This window comes from Esox lucius, chromosome 9 (assembly GCF_011004845.1).
Source record: "Esox lucius isolate fEsoLuc1 chromosome 9, fEsoLuc1.pri, whole genome shotgun sequence".
Taxonomy (NCBI): Eukaryota; Metazoa; Chordata; class Actinopteri; order Esociformes; family Esocidae; genus Esox; species Esox lucius.
Window position 1 is genome coordinate 14,052,369 of NC_047577.1, and position 19,859 is coordinate 14,072,227.

The 19,859-nt window shown below is 42.3% G+C and overlaps 1 long non-coding RNA gene across 1 annotated transcript; it reads right to left on the bottom strand.

The window, feature by feature from the left end:
* Positions 1-294: 294 nt before the first annotated feature.
* Positions 295-19,332, bottom strand: LOC109616127. Its single transcript, XR_002197192.2, has 3 exons — positions 19,140-19,332; positions 15,030-15,094; positions 295-1,010 (listed from the first exon to the last, which is right to left on the bottom strand). It is a non-coding gene; the product is annotated as an uncharacterized LOC109616127 (long non-coding RNA).
* Positions 19,333-19,859: the final 527 nt, after the last annotated feature.

Sequence of the window (19,859 nt, forward strand, 5' to 3'; positions counted from 1 at the left end):
TTTTTGAATTGGAATGGGGAAAACTCAATCATGGATTCCTGCTCATAGTCCATTGTTTCAGTATCTTTATTCAGTATGTATCGGAGGTGATGGACTACAGTTATAGTAGTGGAAATTATCATGTTGTTTATTATTGCCCCTATTCCTCATCTCCTACTAAAAGTACGACCACAGTAGAGCCACACACATTATTTGCCTCAGATCTCATAGACCAATGAATAAAACATAATAACCCAGAATCAATCCAAAATATTAATTTGAGATCTTTTATTAAATCAGCAGTTAGGTCATCGTACAGGTGCTTATACTGCTGCCAGTTGACATAAACTGACGGGTACTTACATTGCAGTTGTTCACGTGATGTCAAATTGAAGTCATCAGGGATTGGATCGTTTCTTACCTATCAAGATGTCAAGGTAAATGGTTCACTTTCAAAAGGTGTTTTCAACCACATTTGTTATAGCTCTGCCAAGATGGTTCTCTGAGTGCAATCAAAAGATTTAGCTGTTTTGTTGACGGGATGTCCAGGTCTACAGATACCTAACTTAAGACCCCAAAAAGAAATCAACAGTGGCCAGTCCTCTTCTGGCAATGGCGGAGACCGAGAAATAGTAAATAATCCCTGATTATTAATTAAGATGTTCAAATAGGTCACATGATCAGCGGATCGAAAACATTTTACTTCTGAGGAGTAAATGTGAATGTCAGTTGGCTTTTAATGCCGTGCTTTCAAAAATAGTCAACTGGGTCATAGATGGCGCAAAGTCAACGCGTCTGGAGAAGATGGAAATGTCAGTTGGCTTTTCACAGGCAGAGGTTAGAAGCCAAGACCACGTATCAACCAAAAGATCAGCTGGACGGTGTACTGGGATGGCCGGGCGTCAGGCAGGCCAGGTGGTCCTGGAGCGTGGTCCATGGCTTCAGGTCCACATGCAGTGACTGAGAGTGTCCGTGTCAGCTCGGAGATTCAAACTAGTGACCTTTCGGTAACTTCCCGGGCACTGGACCCCCTGCTGGAGAAAATACACGTGAAAGAAAACGGGCAGCACCAGTAGACAATGGGGACGGACAGAGGTGCGTTAGGGGACACAGTTGCACCAGTCCCAAGACTGGTGCATACTTTCCCTTTCTCTCTCTTCTGCCCTCTCTTTCATCCCTCTATCATCTCTGTCTCTCCATCTCTGTGACATCTCTCTCCGACTCGCTCTCCTTTATTTCTGTCTCTCAGTTTAATAGGGATGTTATTGGTTTGGGTAACATCTGTGGAAAATTTTGAATTTAATTATAAAACAAATATTAATAAACAATAATGTACTGTAAGTAGACTTTACTCACAGAAATGTTTCAAACGGATTAAGAAACATTTCAGTATTAGCTATAAAGTGTTTTAACAATGTACAAATAGTATGAATGTCAAACGAAAACAGATTAATACTGATGATATTTACTATGTTGTTTGTTCTCCACTGGTTGCCCTTCTCTCATTGCAAGGAATCACAAATCCTGCTGCTGTGATTGCCCACTACGACATTTCGTCTAACATTTAGGTCAGTTCATCAATGTTTGATTAGATTTCTGTATATGATCTGAGGGGAAATAAATGTCTCTAATGTGGTGATACATTTGGCAAGAGATTAGGAAGAACTGCTCTGTTTTCACCATCATGCTTCGAACTACTTTAACTGCAGATAATTTCCTCCAAAATAATCACAATGCACATTCAAGGACTCAACATGTCATTGTATTTCACTTGTGTAGACAAAGGTTTCAGCATGTGACAGGCCAAATACCATGCTATTCCTGTTTAAAGTGTACTACATTTGACCAGTAACCACTGGGTGTCTGTTTGGCTGTGGTCAAAAGTAACGCATCATGTAGAAAATAAGATTCAGATCATTCAGGTTGTACTTGGGCAAGGTGCCATTATAGTCAAGTAATCACTTAATCTTTCTCAAAATAACGTTTATAAATAAACATAAAAAGAATATGAACCTAAATGGAAAAGGGAATGTATTTAATCTCAATAACCAGATTTTCCTGATTGATGACACACTATAGTAGATCACAGAAGCACCATGCAGGTGTCTGCTGTGTAGATTTCAGTTTCTCATTTCCATTCTCTTCCTCTGTCTGTCAGCAGCCAAGACGGGTGTTGGTTAGGTTGACTGGGTTTGTTATAATAGTATGTGTTGGGCATGTGATCAAGAGAAAAGGTATACGCTGAATCCAAGAGAAAGGCTTATTACGAGAACTGAGCACTGCGCTCTACTGACTAGCTTTCTGCTTGACTTTATTTCAATTTCAAAAGTGCAAAACAAACATAGCCTATTATCACCACACAGAATCCCCTCTTTTTGGATGGTAGCAGAACGGGGGCATTTTCTTGTGTCTCGGTTCTGTGGGGATCACTTGGCTGAGCATGGCCATGAAACGCCACGGCTGCCGGCTCAATAGGAATTTATTTAAATGTAAATGGTTGTCTTATGTAACTTCCTGTCAATACATGTATTTCATAGGAAAGCAAGCGAAGACATTCAGTACCAGTCAAACGTTTGGACGCATGAACCTACCCAAGAGAAGTGTGTCCAAATGTTTGACTGGTTCTGTAAGTCCAACACACAGAGTTACAGTCTAAATGGCAAAAATGCAGTCTTTTGTTTTATTTATAACTAGGTCTTGTCTTTAAAAGGTCGCGCACATCTAGTCCCTGCGCATTAAATAACCATGCTTTCCACCTCCTTAACATCTCTCCATTAATTTGTCAACCACACCAAGCTCTGTCAACTTCACTATATTGCATTCAAGCGACTGTCAGCATATTATGGTCATGACAGGAAGTCAATAGCTCCTTCAGTAAACGGTGACAAATTCAGGTTCGTCTCTGCTCCGGCGCCCCGACGAAAAAAGCCGTCGCATCCCCACAACCCGATCCTACTTTTTCCCTTTTGCCATCAAATTTCCCAGTGTGCTGCTTTCATGCTGTCAAATCCCGTCCCCGTCAGCACCCCTGCATCCAATCCTTCAGAAAGCGCGCGCGCCCGAGCACAAGCTCCGCATGCATCGCTGCTATAACCACTCAATAATTCCCACAGTAAGGTTGTGCCCCAAAGGTTCCTGTGTGTGATATTACCCACTCAGGGCGGCCTTGACTCACTCTCCATAACTTACACCATACTAGAACACGGCACGCGTCTGCTGAGTATCTCATCTTGTTTCACATTAAAAAAAAATTACATTTGTCTTTATTTGTAAATGTGTCAAGCTAAAAAGTGCACAAAAAACAAGAAAAAAAACAAGCGGTAAACAAAACGAAGGGCCATTTTTCTTCCTACTGGCATGTGAGATAGATTGACTAGATTCTGTCCAACTTTGAATGTATTCTATATCTTATTCGTGTTCCTGTTTTCTGTATACAAGTGAGGGTATGTGTATCCGTCACATATGACTTTGTCTCCTCCATCATCTTTCTTCCTTTTTGCAGTCAAAGACTTCGGGATCTACTCTCTGGCTTTGATATATTTGACGCGCTGCAAAGACCTGCAGGTGAGTATGGACTTCTTACAGAGAAAGGTTTGCTCTGTCTCAACGCTTTGAAATGATTATGCAATCATGGAGAACACATCACACGAGCCCCACCTTGTGCAGTCTTTCTCTCTCTGTCTCTCTCACTCTGAAATTCGAAATGCATGAATCAAATGTATTATTCATTGATGACATTTTAGATCTGTGACGGTTTGTGTCCATTGCGATGCATTATCGGCGCTGAATCATGTCCTAAGATGCACGTCTGACGCATGGCCTCGCAACGTAAAGGCCTTGAACTGTTGTCATTTAATGTTGCATTGCCAGTTCCTCGTCAGGTTTCCAGTATTCAAAACCCAACTTAGGTAGAACATGTATTTTTATCCTCTGTATTTTTATCGCACTTATGATCAATAGTGTGCAATGCACTACAGCAGACTGTCGCCTAAAGAAGGTTTGGGAGGCAGCGAAACACTTTAAAGGAGAGAAATAGTCTTCTATAGTGTGGGACTGTTTTCAACTCATGCAGTTTGAAGAGCAAGAGCCTATTCCTTCTAGTAGTTTTGAGAAGCAGATGCTTATTCCGCTCTTTCAAGATTACTGTTTTTTATTTTAGATAAGAATAACATACTGCCTGGCTAAATCTAGCACCTTCATAGGAATGTAGATCAATATGTATTACTTCTGTGAAACAAATCTAATGAAGCAAAACAAAGTAATTCTGTTGTTTACCCAGACTCTGACCTTTGACCCCGTCGAACCCTATAGGTCGCCAGGAATAACTTCTCGCTTTCTCTCTTCCTCTCTCTCTATGACTCTCTCTTTCCCTCGCTCTCTCTATCTAAAAAATAATTAGAGCAGTTCATACTGTAAGAATCCATTAACAGTTTAATGAATGTGAATTCATATTCCAATCATAACAAACATGGTGGAGAATAATGGGAAACCATATCTGGGCTCGTCCCCTTTGAGTTCACACAAAGGCTGGTTCTCCGATGATTATCAAGACGTAACAAGCCCTTACCAAAAGGGGATTAAATGCTTGATCCCCTGACACTGGCTGTTGGTTTGAGTGCAAACGGTGGGGTCAAGGTCACATCCTCAGGCCGTGATTTAATGGAGTTGGTTCACTGACTACAACCGAGTGACGAGTGCACTTCCCTCTGGGATTAGTTTTGCGGACTGATGATAAGCTGCGCACAGAAGACCGTCTTCCCAACACCTCAGTCTTTGTTGTTCCAGGGGCACGAGAGTGACGGCGTGTGGCGCCCGCGCTGTGTCTGTGTTCCCTTTTCTGCATTCCGCACTATCGTCGTGACATTTACCGGATCGCCGTTTACCCCGGGGTCTTTGAGTGAGTTAGGTCCTCTCGTGTCAACGGTTAAATCCCATCAGGTGACTCGCATCCCCTGTTCCGTTCTGTCGGGCCGACGACCTCTTACTAGCGAACCTCTAGTCTGAAAGCCCACGTAACTAAGTAGGGGCAGAGAAAAGGAGAGGCCCCTTGTTAGACAAGGGACTGTTGTATTAAACACTTCATTTAGCTCAAATGTCAACAGCAACCCCAGTGGCTCGTGGGGGATCATCACCGCCCTGTTCTGGGAGTGAGGCCGGGGGGGGGGCACCTGACCTGACCTGACCTGAGTGCAAATGGAGATCTTTATCCCTTTTCAATTGCACCAGTGTGAGGCTGACAGTGAACCCCTAGTCAGCTGGCCACACTACTGTATACGAAAACAGCGAAAGGGAAACGCGGGGGTTAGGCCAAATATATCCAATTGAAACAACGACTGCTTCTCAACAATCCACCGCGTCCACTTTCAGCCGTGTGCAGCACGCCCAGCCGCGTTTACCGCCCTGGCACCAACGTGGTTTTCATCATCTGGTCGAGATCGCCGCGCAATCCCTAGTGTTGAGATACGCCTGGTAATGATAGGTCTCTTGTCTGTCTCATGACCCGATTCCCAGGTCCAAACTGCCTTGGACCACCGTTCAACAGCAGAATTGCGTCAATACCTATATGCTGTCGTCACCACTGTCTGCTTTTGTTATCCGACAAGACTCGGCGTGACACTCTTGATGTCTCCTCAATTGTCTTCTGAGGGTCTACCTGTCATACAGAGGTGCAAGTAAATGCTCTGAGAATTTCTCCAACCCTTAAAAAGAACCGCATCGGTTCAGAAGGGATACAAATTGACATGTGGGTGGAGTTTTAGTGTATGTGCAGAGTCATACTCCAGCCAGCAATGCAATTACTTAATGCTGAGTGAAATGGAGGCTCTCTGGGTGCAGATGCATTTACCACATTTGAAACCTTTACTAGTCAGCCGCTGCCACGGGAAGTGCTGATGTGAAATATCATATATTGAGGTAATTGGTGACATTTTGGAAATGATAGCATAAATATATGGGTTGGTTCATTTGAATATTCATTTGTTCTTCACAAACGGTCCAACTAACGACACGACTGAACAGAGCCATCACAAGTAGGTTGGCTACCACGCCATCGACCTGGTGTAATTTAGACAAAACCTGTTCAAAGTCCTTAACCTGGTATGTGCGACAAGTTACAGAGATGCAATCTGTGGATTTAGAGACACAATTTCTCATACAAATCTGCTGTGTATCTTCAGTGCTGCTACTGAAAGCAGTTTGCACTCTAGTCACAAAACCGCATCAAAAACATTTTCTGAAAACTCCATGTTGTTTAAAAGTAAATCCAACAGCCATGCGGAGGGAATATAAACAGCGGAATAAAAGGGTCTACCAGGCCTTCCACTAATTTGGACGGGAGTCTCTGGGAAGGAGTTTACAGTAATCATAACCTGGTCGGACACACAGCAAACCAGAATATCAGGGCCTAAGTAATATATAAGGCATAATATTGAATATTTCCAAAGGTCTTTCTGTTGAAGAGAAAAAGCATATTTGTCTACTGTGTATGAGGAAGTGAATCACATTAAACTCACTGAAACAATTGTTTGTTGTAACTTAACATATACCATGGCGCCCTTCTCCAACATTCATTTAAAGCCATTCATCACAAAACGCTTATTATGGTATGACACACATTTTCAGTGATTTTTCATTTGCGCACACCTGCCCAAAGTGGACAAACTTAATTGAAATTACAGTATTGAACAGTGTACCATTATTTTATTCTATTAAAGATCTAATAATGAATGAGAAGAAGTGTTGTTTTCAATTTGGGCAAGATAATGTGGGAAAGGTGAAAACTGTTTCAATTCCTGGGCCACCATTCTGAGGAGGCATTTTAAATCCATGTTGTGGAACAACTAGCAGGATTTTAGATACACATATATATCTTTTTTAAAAGATTGGTCTTATTCTTTAACTGTGTAAAAAAAATATTGGAAATGTAGCCGTGTACAACCACACCCAAATAAACACCAGGAAGATATGAACTCTACAACAAATGAATACATCTGAAATGTAGCCAAACGGGCAGCTTCCAACATATTACATACAATAGAGTACACACGCAATGTTCATGAGGAGTGTTAACCTCATATCAATGGATTATATTCATCACATTCCCTTACTACATCCATCAACAACAAAAAAATAAAAAGCTGTACTGTGCCATTGGAAAGTATACAGACACACACACAACAGTAGTACCTGTGGTTGGTCCTAGGACCTCGGGTTGGGAACCATTCGTATAGCGTTTGTAATTTAACCTTTGGAATGGTTGCAGCCTTCTTTACTCTGGTGATGTCTCTGACTCCATTCTCCTTTCCCGGTAAAATTTTCTTCCCAGTCTTTGTGAAAACCCAGCTGGACATCAACTGAAAGCTGGACAAGCAGCTTTCAGTTGATGAAACATACTTTGTTTTCACTGAATAGCACAGTGTTTTTTTAGAGTGGAGAAAGATTTTTTTAATTTGATGTCGATGCATCAAATGTTAATCTATGTGGCAGTGCCAACACCACAATAGGAATTGCTGACAAAGGAACGCCATACATTTGAATAACTTTAAGTGGGATGCATTTTTTTTTTGTTGCTGGCTGTGCTTGTGGTTCCAGCGAGAATGTGCAAACTTTGCTTTCACTTACATTGTTTAAAGGGGAATAAACAATAGGTCCAAACCATTGGGCTCGGATCCCATGACATTTCCTGTCTACTGTTAGTTATCAATACACTTAGCCAAATAGCCTAAACCAAAACAAAGCTAGCTTGCTGGCTAAATAATAGCTGATATATATGACCAGAACGACTGTCTTTTTGCTAGCCAAAAAGATACAATTCGACGGCACCCTAAGATCCAATCAGCAACCTTTTCGATAAACAACAAAATAAAGAAGAGACTGGGCATGGCTACTACCCTTTTCAGACATGGACTTTGGGGCCTCAGAACCCCTGCAGCTTAATTACATTCATGTAAGGGCACACAACGGCTTTTCAACGCCGACATTGGAGTTTCGAAGCGCCACTTAACCGACATGTCCTCAGACAAAATATACATTATTTTGTCTGAAGCGGGGGCCTAACGTCCACTTCTAGGCAACCAGAACCGTCAATCAAATAATCTTTGAGCTGCATTAGCGCTGCCTACCTGCCTGCTGCACTCTCTCTTGAAAAAAATACAAAAAAAAGTACCTTAGGGTTTATTTATACCAAGACTTACTTCCCGAGACGTTTTATTGGACTGAAATGCAATTGAAGATCGAGACACAAACACTTGGCTTTGCCCCTGTAGAGCCAGGCCTGATTGAAAAACTGTTGTCGGCCATCGATAATGATAAGCTTTCAGGTAAAAACAGCATTGATGAAAATCTACTGAGGACAGTACCAGTCTGTACTACCATCCTGATTCACCATACCTTTACCAAAAGCATAAATAAGCTACTGTATGTCCACAGGCTTAAAATAAGTTAAACTAGTTCTGGCTCTGACTGTTGTCCAATCAGTCTGCGTCCTGCATTTAGTAAATTAATGGAGAGGACTGGATATGATCAAATACCATGTTTAAGTAGTTAATTACTGTCTATCAGCATAGTAAATGTAAAGTACATGTAAAGAGGGTAACTCTTCCCTGCTTATGCTGCACTTATTGTCAAAACATTTGTTCATAGTAACATGATGGAGACTTAGGTGTTATTGATCCTTTGTAATTGAAAAATAAAAACAAATATATGTCTACATTACCTGTCATTTCTTCATTGGAGATGTAATAATGTAAAGTGCTATAAAGGCTCACCGAACAAGTTTGGAAGACGTTAAAAATGTGAAAAAAATAAGTTGACAGGACTAAACCTCAGCTGGAGGGTGCACCCATTAAGCAAGCAGGGGAGGCCAAACTTCTAAGGCTAACAATGGGCTGGTATCATACCCCTTCTAAGGCTAACAATGGGCTGGTATCATACCCCTTCTAAGACTAACAATGGGCTGGTATCATACCCCTTCTAAGGCTAACAATGGGCTGGTATCATACCCCTTCTAAGGCTAACAATGGGCTGGTATCAAATCCCTTCTAAGACTAACAATGGGCTGGTATCATACCCCTTCTAAGACTAACAATGGGCTGATATCATACCCCTTCTAAGGCTAACAATGGGCTGGTATCATACCCCTTCTAAGACTAACAATGGGCTGGTATCAAATCCCTTCTAAGACTAACAATGGGCTGGTATCATACCCCTTCTAAGACTAACAATGGGCTGGTATCATATCCCTTCTAAGGCTAACAATGGGCTGGTATCATACCCCTTCTAAGGCTAACAATGGGCTGGTATCATACCCCTTCTAAGGCTAACAATGGGCTGGTATCATATCCCTTCTAAGGCTAACAATGGGCTGGTATCAAATCCCTTCTAAGGCTAACAATGGGCTGGTATCATATCCCTTCTAAGGCTAACAATGGGCTGGTATCAAATCCCTTCTAAGGCTAACAATGGGCTGGTATCATATCCCTTCTAAGGCTAAAAATGGGCTGGTATCATACCCCTTCTAAGGCTAACAATGGGCTGGTATCATACCCCTCCTAAGGCTAACAATGGGCTGGTATCATATCCCTTCTAAGGCTAACAATGGGCTGGTAAGTCAGATTGATTCTAAAATACAACACTTTTTACACCAAGATCAAGTGTTATTCCAGCTCAGGTTAACTGTCCAGCAGCATGGTCAGATGCAGCAAAGAAAGACCTAGAATAGTTTAATTTACTTAAAACAGAGCGTGCACTTATCCCACAAACTGACTGTAGGGAACCTAACAGTAACAGTACACACAACAGTCTTTAAGCTAAAAGTAGAGGAGAGACTGGCTGCATAACATTTTGGTTTTATGTAAAATATCATTGTAACTCAAAGTCCAAATTGTCACCACAATCATATAACGTACAGCTCAGACACCCATAATTACCCAACGAGATATGCAACCAGGCGTCTCGTCACAGTCCCTTAGCCTAGAACAGATGCAAGGAAATGAACTGTACTACATGTAAAGCCATGACAACACGAAATTCTCTTCCATCTCAAGGAACTCAAGCGAGAAGTAAAATCTGATTAAAAAAACAGATATAAATTCTCCTCACAGCAAAGCGGGTACTGTGGAGGAACCCTCACACATACACACACACACACACAACCACACGCACAGACACACACAGACTTGTTTTCACACAGACACACACGCGCACAATGACTGTTAGTTCTATGTTTTATTGTTTAAGTATCATAGGATCATTATTATATCAATTTTATCATAGTTGTGTTATAGGCTACAAAATACTAATTATAATGGAAATGGAAACACAATGCACACTTTACGCTAGAAAGAGACACACTTTATGCACACTTTACACTAGAAACACAGTTTATGCACACTTCACACTAGAAACAGACACAGGTTTTAGAGTAGACTAGAAAGTGTGTCGAGATATTCTGTATGTCTGGACATTTTTGATGTAGACAATGTCTACACTGTATTTCGGATCAATTTGATGTTATTTTAATGGACCAACATTTTAACACAGTAGTGTACATGCTGGGCCCCTTAGTTATGTACATATAGGGTCCTGTATGCTGGGGCCCCTAGTTATATCCAGTAAAAGTCCTGCATGCTGGGTCCTCTAGAAATCTCCAGACAGGATCCTACATGCTGGGCCCCCTAGATATCTCCAGACAGCATTATGCATGCTGGGCCCCCTAGACACCTTCAGAAAGCATCATGCATGCTGGGCCTCCTAGATATCTTCAGAAAGCATTATGCATGCTGGGCCCCCTAGATATCTTCAGAAAGCATCATGCATGCTGGGCCCCCTAGATATCTTCAGAAAGCATCATGCATGCTGGGCCCCCTAGACACCTTCAGAAAGCATCATGCATGCTGGGCCCCCTAGATAACTTCAGAAAGCATCATGCATGCTGGGCCCCCTAGATATCTTCAGAAAGCATCATGAATGCTGGGCCCCCTAGATATTTACATTCAGGGACCAACATATAGTGTTCTTGCACGCCTATCTGGTCTCAAACTGTTCACATTGCGTTTTTCTCAGCGTGTGATACCTTGTATACCCTCACAATCTCCACCATTCACAGTGATGTCCAGGACAGGTGGTGGGTTGGTGACCCAGTAAAGAATGATCTCGAAATAAACCACCCTTTAGGATCTCCTTCCCACTCCCTGTTTTTACCGTTCTTGGCCTTTCTGTGCAATGTTTAATTTAGTTTTGTGCCAATTTTTTTATTCTCAATGATCTCTTTGTGAATAAATACTTTTATATATGGTTTATTTAATTTCATTTGGACTGTGGCATTGAATCCTTATATAGTTATTTGGTTTCTGGTGAACCCCATTATCTTTTTTCTGGAGGGATTTTAGATAATCACTGGCAATAATTAGCAGCCTTCCTGCTTGTGTTGTTCTCAGGACCCTACATGAAGGGTCAGAAAAATCTAGTCCCAATCAATTCACAATGAGCCTTTTGAACGTCTACCCCTGGCAACAAATGTACAACAAATGTACAATCAGAATGTAAGATCATAATGACAGACGCATGTTAAAACCAGGTGTTTTAAAGGGGAAGGCCGCTTCACCGGCTGTTCCTGTGCATTTTCAAACAACGTGTTTAAAAAAGCAGTGGAGCCTTTCGCCTTTCCAGTACTGTAGCTCCCTGTCCTACCGTGTATTCAACCCATGTTTTCCAAATTACCAGTAGACAAGCTCCAGCCTCCAGACGTGAAAGCAGCACACAGGTTAAGGAGAGAGCCGTAGTCCACTGACAATCAGAACGCAGAGAGCAGAAGAGGGAAAGCTGCCTAAGATCACAGTCCTCACTGACGCTGAGCAGCTCCGACAGAAGAAAGAATTGGATCAGTTGAAGGGAACCGAGGGAGAGAGGGAGGGAAGGAAAGGGGGAGGTCGGGACAGGGAGGGAGAATGAGAGGGAGATAGAGATGGAAAGACGGAGAGATAAGGGAGAGCGAGAGAGAGAGAGATTAAGACAAAGTGGTAGGAAGTGAGTGGGAGCGGGGGCAAACTGGAGATGGAGAGTGCTAGGGAGGGAGGAGTGGAAAGAGGAGAGGGAGTGAGGGAGATCTGAAGGTGGGAGGGAGAGGGAGGGAGAGGGAGGTGGAAGAGTAAGCTCCTTGCTTCAATGAACTCAGTGTCCACGACAAGGATGAAAGGGGCCGAAGTCTGGTCCCTCTCCAAAGTCAATTAACCACACACCCACATTTACACACACACACACACACACACACACTGTTACTTAGCTATTTATTGAACACCAAAGTTGACTGTCCTTAAAAACATTGTAGTTCAATTAATCCTAAGCCTAACCTTAACCTCAATAACCTATCGTTTATTCTTAAACTTAACTTGACCCTAATGCTAACCGCAACTCAAACCATTGAACATTAGTCACGTTTGTCTGATTAAACCACAGTTTGTGGACCGTTTTGTCCCTATAATATAGTTAGTTTAGAAAACACACAAACACACGCCAGCACTTCTGAAGCCCAAAGCTAATACTCACTCTGACCTCTTCTTCTGAGGTATGATGAAACAAGTCCGATCGCCTTTTAAGAACGTCCCACGTCGAGGCGGCGCGTAGCTGGCCCCGTGGTGACGCTGGGTAGTGATCTCCATCACAGGGACGGGGTCGCCCTGGCTACATAAAACAATGGCGCTGATTTTGATTAAAGGGGTCGTAAAGTGACAGGCCCTTCTGGAGTGGCCGCCTTCGAGGTCCGGGATGGACAGAGACATCCCCATCAGCAAATGGATGACACTGTTTCCTTCAACGTCATACAACCATCCATGTGTCTGTGAGGCTGAGGAACAGTCACAGAGACTTGAATTACTTATTTCCGCATACTCTGGATGTTTATTTTATTTTTTGCCAGATTATGGTTAGGGCAATGACTGGGACTTTCTACATAAACAGAGCTGTTTCTGTGTTGTAAATGGAAAATGCCAGGTGAGGAGAAATGTAAATGTTTTTACTGCCATACATAGTATGAATCAATCTGCCTCTATCAATCAATACATCTGGATGAACATTTTGACTCAAAGAAATGAGTAAACAAATGAATGAATGTTTGCATCCTGGGCAAGACTGGAGACAACGTGAAAGACTTAAGGTGAGGTGGAGGTGATGGTATGAGCTGTGGATGGGAAGTTTAGAGAGGGAGGGGGAAGGACTAATAGGCCAGGGGGAAACCTGGAGAACAACAACCAGAAAGTGAAAGAGACAGAGGCCAAGATGTAGGGTTGAATTTGTAGTGCTCAGAGTCAGACAGAGGGAGAGGACGAAGACCTGCCCTGAATGTCCAAAGCCATGATGAATATATATATATATATATATATATATATATATATATATATATATCTATATATATATATATATTTATAACCAATGTTATTTTAATACAGTTATTTAACTTTGGTTATTTTATTTTACCCTTGAACTTTGGGTTCTTTTTGTTGCCTGTCGCTATGATTAACCTTTCAACAAGAGCAGACTCACTCAAGTAACTGCAATTAATAGTCAATGAACATATAAATTATGCACTAATATTCCAAAAGAACTTTGGATTTAACATACTTTCATTATTTCACTAAAATACTTAAGTTTTGTAAGTAGTCTGGGGAAACAGTTTAGACACTGAACCCACTAAGTATTTATATAATTATTATCCTATTGCAAATTGGTTATTTCATAGATGTAGTGCTGCTATAAGTTGACATGCCTTGCACGTATTGACAGAGTTGTAGAGAAGTCAAGCCAAAGCCTATCAGCATGGCAGCTGTTTTGGCTTTATTCAACTCCTGAAAGGAGGACCATTTTCCCAATTTAAGTGCACAGATCAACAAAATAAAAATGGACAATAGAATGTTTAACTACAACAAACAACTTTTTAATTTGATATCTAAGGTGTGTGTGTGTGTGTGTGTGTGTGTAAACTCTATGCGTGTGTGTCTGCGTGTGTATGTGTGTGTGTGCATGTGTGTGTTTCTGCACTTGTGTGCACACTGCAAATGTTTGTGTTTGTGAAATAGCTTGTGCAATATGCCTACAATTGGCTTTTAGTGTGTGTGTGTGTGTGTGTGTGTGTGTGTGTGTGTGCGTGCTTGCATGCCTGTGTGTGTCTTCTGTTCCACTGACTTTGAAGAAAATTGTCACAGTCCATGTTTATCACATTTAATGAGCATGGTCTTCCATTTGAAAGAATTTCAAAAGCCCCGGTAGAAAGTAAATTATGTTTTTGTAAATATGCATCAATCTGAGTTCCACTGAGTGTGCCCGTTCATTAAAATCAACTATGCTAAATACACATAGCTTTTTTCCCCCTGTGGATGTCAACTACTGTCAACGTACAATTATGATTGTGAGTCGTCGTCCCCCCGCCACACACACGCACACACACACACACACACACACACACGCACACTCACACAAAGACTACCATAATGAGACTCCATAGGGTGAGATAGACAGGCCTCCTGTCCTGATACAATATCTCAGTTTCTCAATAACAAGTTCCCCAAACCCTTTGGAAAGTTTTACCACATGTCTTCTCCACAGACATGTGCACGTTGGATGCCAGAAGGTCAGTTTACCACAACAACCGACCCTTTTACCGCCTAGTTGTGATGTCGGCTGAACTCATTCACTGACTAATTATACCAACATCTGAGAGTGACCATTACACTATGTACCATGTGACTGGAGAAAGATTAATCATACAAAATACAGCGTGTATGAATACCACAAAAGACTGGAGCATTTAACCATACAGAATACACAATATATACACTAGCATATGTCTGGAGTGACCATGTCTTGTATGTTTAGACAAAATACATCTCTGCGCTCCCTGCCCCGAACCCAAATCAGAGTCTCTCATGCACTAACAATCGAGGTAGGTGGACAAACACACAGGCGCGCACAACACACACGTATGCATACGTGCACAGCTAGGTGAACCATACAGAACACACCATATGTTATTTCCAGTCATCGGCTCATTAGGTACCAACCTGGTTACGCTCTGCCTGAACGGGGGAATGGGAAGCTGGAATGCCTCAGACAGCCCAGATGGATCCTAGGCAATCACACACGAACACAAAGACACATCGAGCACACACAAACGTGCGGATGAAAGCCACACGAACACAAAGAGGCACACACACAGAGACACACAGAAAAACAAAGACGCAAGCTCACACGCATTTTGGTTTTACTAGCAAATTTAGGGCAGACAATTTATTGTATTTTTTTCTCCAAACCCTAATGTTAACTTCAGCAACCTAACCTCTATGCCTAGACTTAACCCTAATTCTGAGACGAATTCTAACCCTGAACATAGCCCCAAGCAAGAACCAAAATACCCTCAATTCGCATGGTTTTCATAGTTTGGAAAAACCCGGTATGCTGGTGAAACCCAACTTTGGTTTATTTTTTATATTTTTTTGGGTCCAAATGTTACATGTTAGTACAACCAGAAGGTAGTTGCTGGTCAAAATTGTAATATCGCCTAAATAGGCGTACTGCATAAAAAAACTAAATGACAATAAGAATTAAATAAATAAAATTAAAAACACTTTAGCAGCTTATGGTTACAAACTAAGCAATGCATAAAATACATCAAACACAATTATTCAAATTTCTTGGGTAAAATTTATATAGACTGCTTCTATGCAGAGTAACACCAAAGCCACGTTCATTTTAATCTCGAATGATCTTTTGGTCTACAGGGCTAGAAAAGCCCAAGGGAGACATCACATATCTACCCACATCTCTACGAAACCCAGACAAATTCTGGCGATGTGCAGGGAAGCCGGACAGACAGCATTTGTCTGGACTACATGTCATCATGCATGAAATGTCGCTGTCAGTTTCAAACAGAGATCTCACTTCACTCCTGCCTTGGTGGTTTTTTTTTTGTGTTTTTTGGGGGGGTGGGGGGGGTGCTTTCTTTGTTTTTATCTTTTTTGTGGGAAAGCTAAATTGGTCCTACCACTGTATATCAAAATACAAAATGATTTATGAAATTTGGATTTTTAGACAATTGCATGTGTTAACTGCGCACTAACCAACATTGAAATAAAATTACCTTGCACTTATATGTGCCAAAATATTTCGGAATATATCAACAACTGCGTGACGTACCATGTTCAAACTGAACATGATAGGTGGATATGCATCATAAACGTGTCCACGTATTAGTGATTCAGATCCAGTTATTTGCTTCAGGGACCAAAAGACATCTGAAAGCGTATCATCCCAATACGCACAGGCAAATACCGTGGTGTGGTCCCTGGAGTCGTGGGTATACCCTAATGGGTTAACTATAGAAATGGTTTTGAATCTTTTTCTCCCCCGTTCCTACATTTCAAATTGATATTTACATCCATTTCAATTATACTACTCGAACAATAACGCATGTGCAATACGCATTTTCCACTGGCTAATTACATTTTGGAAATTTCACGCTCCCATACTGTGCACAACGTTGCGCTTCAAATTGTAATAAATAGGCCTAATTGCAGGCAGTATCGACATTGTAAGTGAGACATTGTGATATGTCCCATTACTCTTATTTGACATGGTGATATGTTTGGGCTACTATAGGTTAATGAGGCAATATCTGTGATTGGACTAAAACATAAAGGCATTTGTTGACTAAAATGGCTCACTGTTTTCATCATTTTAACAATACCTAGTCAAAATCATTTTAGTCAAAAATGTCTGTAACTACACAGAATGAAAAATCGGGTGTAAAAATGAACATTGCGAGACATCACTGTCTGGGTCCGGCAGTAATCGTGGAGTTTCTTCTCCTAATCCTCCCCCAGCACCGCAGTCCTTGTTGTTGAACAATGATCAGTAGGCTATTTAGCGCTGTCAGTTAATTGTGCTGACACGATTGTGATTTTGTAGTTTAAATTTTTCCATTTCTCTCTTTTCCATTACTGAACATGTATCGTTAAAGTTAGACAGCCATCGGTCTACTGACGTAGGAGGCATAATCTAATAGCTGGAGATATATTTTGAAGGGTTTGGGGAAAGAAAGGGATCTCGAGGTCCAACCTTGGTGGGAGACCACTGCAAAGTCAGGGCTAATGCTGGTTACAGAGGTGGTAGTGTCAAGAGAACGTTCATGTTAGATTGGGTATTGACGCAGTTAGCTAACATGCTAACATTAGCAGAATGTGGTATATGAATTTCGGCAATCGGTATCAGACCAGAATTCTTACTGATGCATCCCCAGTGAGAAGTGAAAGCCCACAATAGCCATAACTAAACACAAGCTCTTATACTGTCTGGTAGAATCGCATTTAATTCTCAATTATGATTTACCTTTCAGTGAGTTGTTTATAATCTTTATTTATATATTTCCATATCATTAAAGCTATGCATGAGAAATTTGAGACACACAGAGACAAAGACATAAGCGCGCGCACACACACACACACACACATTCCCCTGCCTGCATTACCGCAGAGCCATTTGATAATTAGCGTACTACTATAGCACCGCTCCCTGTGTTGTGTTAAATCCGCGCAGTATCTGTCTGTGCTGTGGAGGACGGTGAGACCCAGCTAGCAGCCGGTGCCGCCCACATACTGCTTTGCAACATTACATCCATTATGTGGACCCTGTCTAATTTCTCAAAGACCTGGAGGGCAAATTATCTGTTGTGAGGATGGTGTGTGTGTGTGTGTGTGTGTGTTGGGTGGGCAGCGTTAAGATCCAAAGCCCAGTATGTCTCAAAGCCTGGCGTGTCTAAGTCATCTTTTAATTTCATTTCTTCTATCATTCCTCTTCTTCCCCTGCTCCTAGTTTGATATGAATTCACAGCTTCACTCAAAGTCTTGCCGTTTGTTTGTGTCTGTTTGGTTATGCTTCTTGTATCCTTGTGTGCGTGTGTGTGTTTAAGTGTGTGTGTTAATTTTTCCACACAAAACCTAATTACGATGACAGATTGAAAATAAGGGCCAATTCAATCTCACTTTTTGTTTGTGGCTGTTGCTTCCATATGACTACCGGCCTTCTGTGTAATTGTCGCTATTCTTCTCATGAGAGGGAGACAGAGGGGGGAGAGAGAGAGAGTGAAAAGGGGGAAAGAGAGGGAGAGAGTGGGGGAGGGGAGCGAGTGTGTAAACTGGTCGTCGAGCAGCTTGTTGTTTTTCCTGGTTCTTGTGGAAATCTATCTGTCTCACATTCACACACGCGCACACACATGCAAACATTTAAGTGAGCGCGCACTCACACGCACAAAAGCAACGCGCGCGCAAACACACAGATACACACACACACACAGAGACGCGAGCGAGCAGCACAACAGAATCAATGGACGAGCATGGAAATTGAAAAGGCTGAATGAGTGGATGTTGGAGGCACCACAGCCACGCTTAGTGGAGGTGTTGATTAAAGTTTAAGACAGGGATAGCAGCTTCCTGGCATCCTAAATGAATCAATCCTGCATGTGTGTGTGTGTGCGTGTGTGTGTGTGCGTGCGTGGGGCGTGTGTGGGCGTGTGTGTCTTTGTGTGTGGGTGTGAGACTGTCAGTTTGAATGAATCAATCCTGGCCTGCATCACTTTCACGGCTGTCACTGCATCCTAATGCAAATCGTTTTTGAAACAAAACCAAAGTGGCGACTGGTGGGGAGAAAACAAAAACATTTAAAGCATGTATTCATGAAGGCCTGGTAAACTTTCTATATCTTGGGAAATAAATACATTTGCTGACAGATGTTGATGGATGATTTGTTGCGCTTTAAAGGACAGTGATGTATTTGGGCGGATTCATCCCTTCTTCAGTTGTGACTTGTGATTGACAGTTAAAAGCCATCAGTATGCCAATTGGACACTCATTATTACGATTCTTAGGTTAACCCCTAAGACCCGCCCCCCCCCCCCCTCCAGATCTCTGTTTGAAACCAACAGTGACATTTCATGCATGATGACATGTAGTCCAGACGAATGCTGTCTAGCTGCCTTCCCAGGATATGTCTGGGTTTTGTAGAGATATGTGAAGATATGCGATGTCTCCCTTGGGTTTCTCTAAGCCTGAAGAACAGCCTGCTTGGACTGCAGTGTTACCACCTTGTGACTGGAACCCCTTCAAAGAACATTCCCTTACCTGTTTATTCCACATAGAATGCTAAGAATGCCAAGTCCCATCCTCAGTTGCTTTTTCTCCGATCCACCAGGGCTCTCTTCTAAAGGCATCGCAGGAGAAGAGCCGAGGTCTCCAGGCGGTTTCCCAGGCCCACGCTGACTGCAGGGCGCTCATCCGACGCAGCCCTGCATTGACACGTTCCTCATGCGCGTTCCATAACGAGCACGTGGCTGACACAACGTCATCTGACCTTGTGGAATTCCTCATTGTGAGTCACTGGCTTAGAGCGTCGTTCCCTCACGGGCGACAACTGTCTCGGTTATTTGGGTAATGACCCACGTGTTATCGTCATTTGTCTCCCCGCACCACCCCCCCCCCCTCCCTATTCTGGAAGGGTGTAGAAGGTACTGGCACCGTGTATGCCCTGTGTGCGATACATAAAACTTTACCAGCGAACTGGTTGGCATATGGGGGGGCTGACGTCGTCGATCTATCTTATCGGAGCGGAGGGTTTCACATGGAATCATTGTCTCGCACGCTGGCGTCTTTACTTGCCTGAACAATAATTCTGAGGGAATTGATTCTGCTACTGTTATGCGCAATTTCTTCCATTGCAGCTGTCACCGGGAGGATGATGAAGAAAGAACACTTAAGATTGTTACCTTCAAAAGCACATTTTCTCACCCCCTCTCCATCCAATCTGGACTGTCTACTATACCTCTCAGCTTGACAGACATGGCT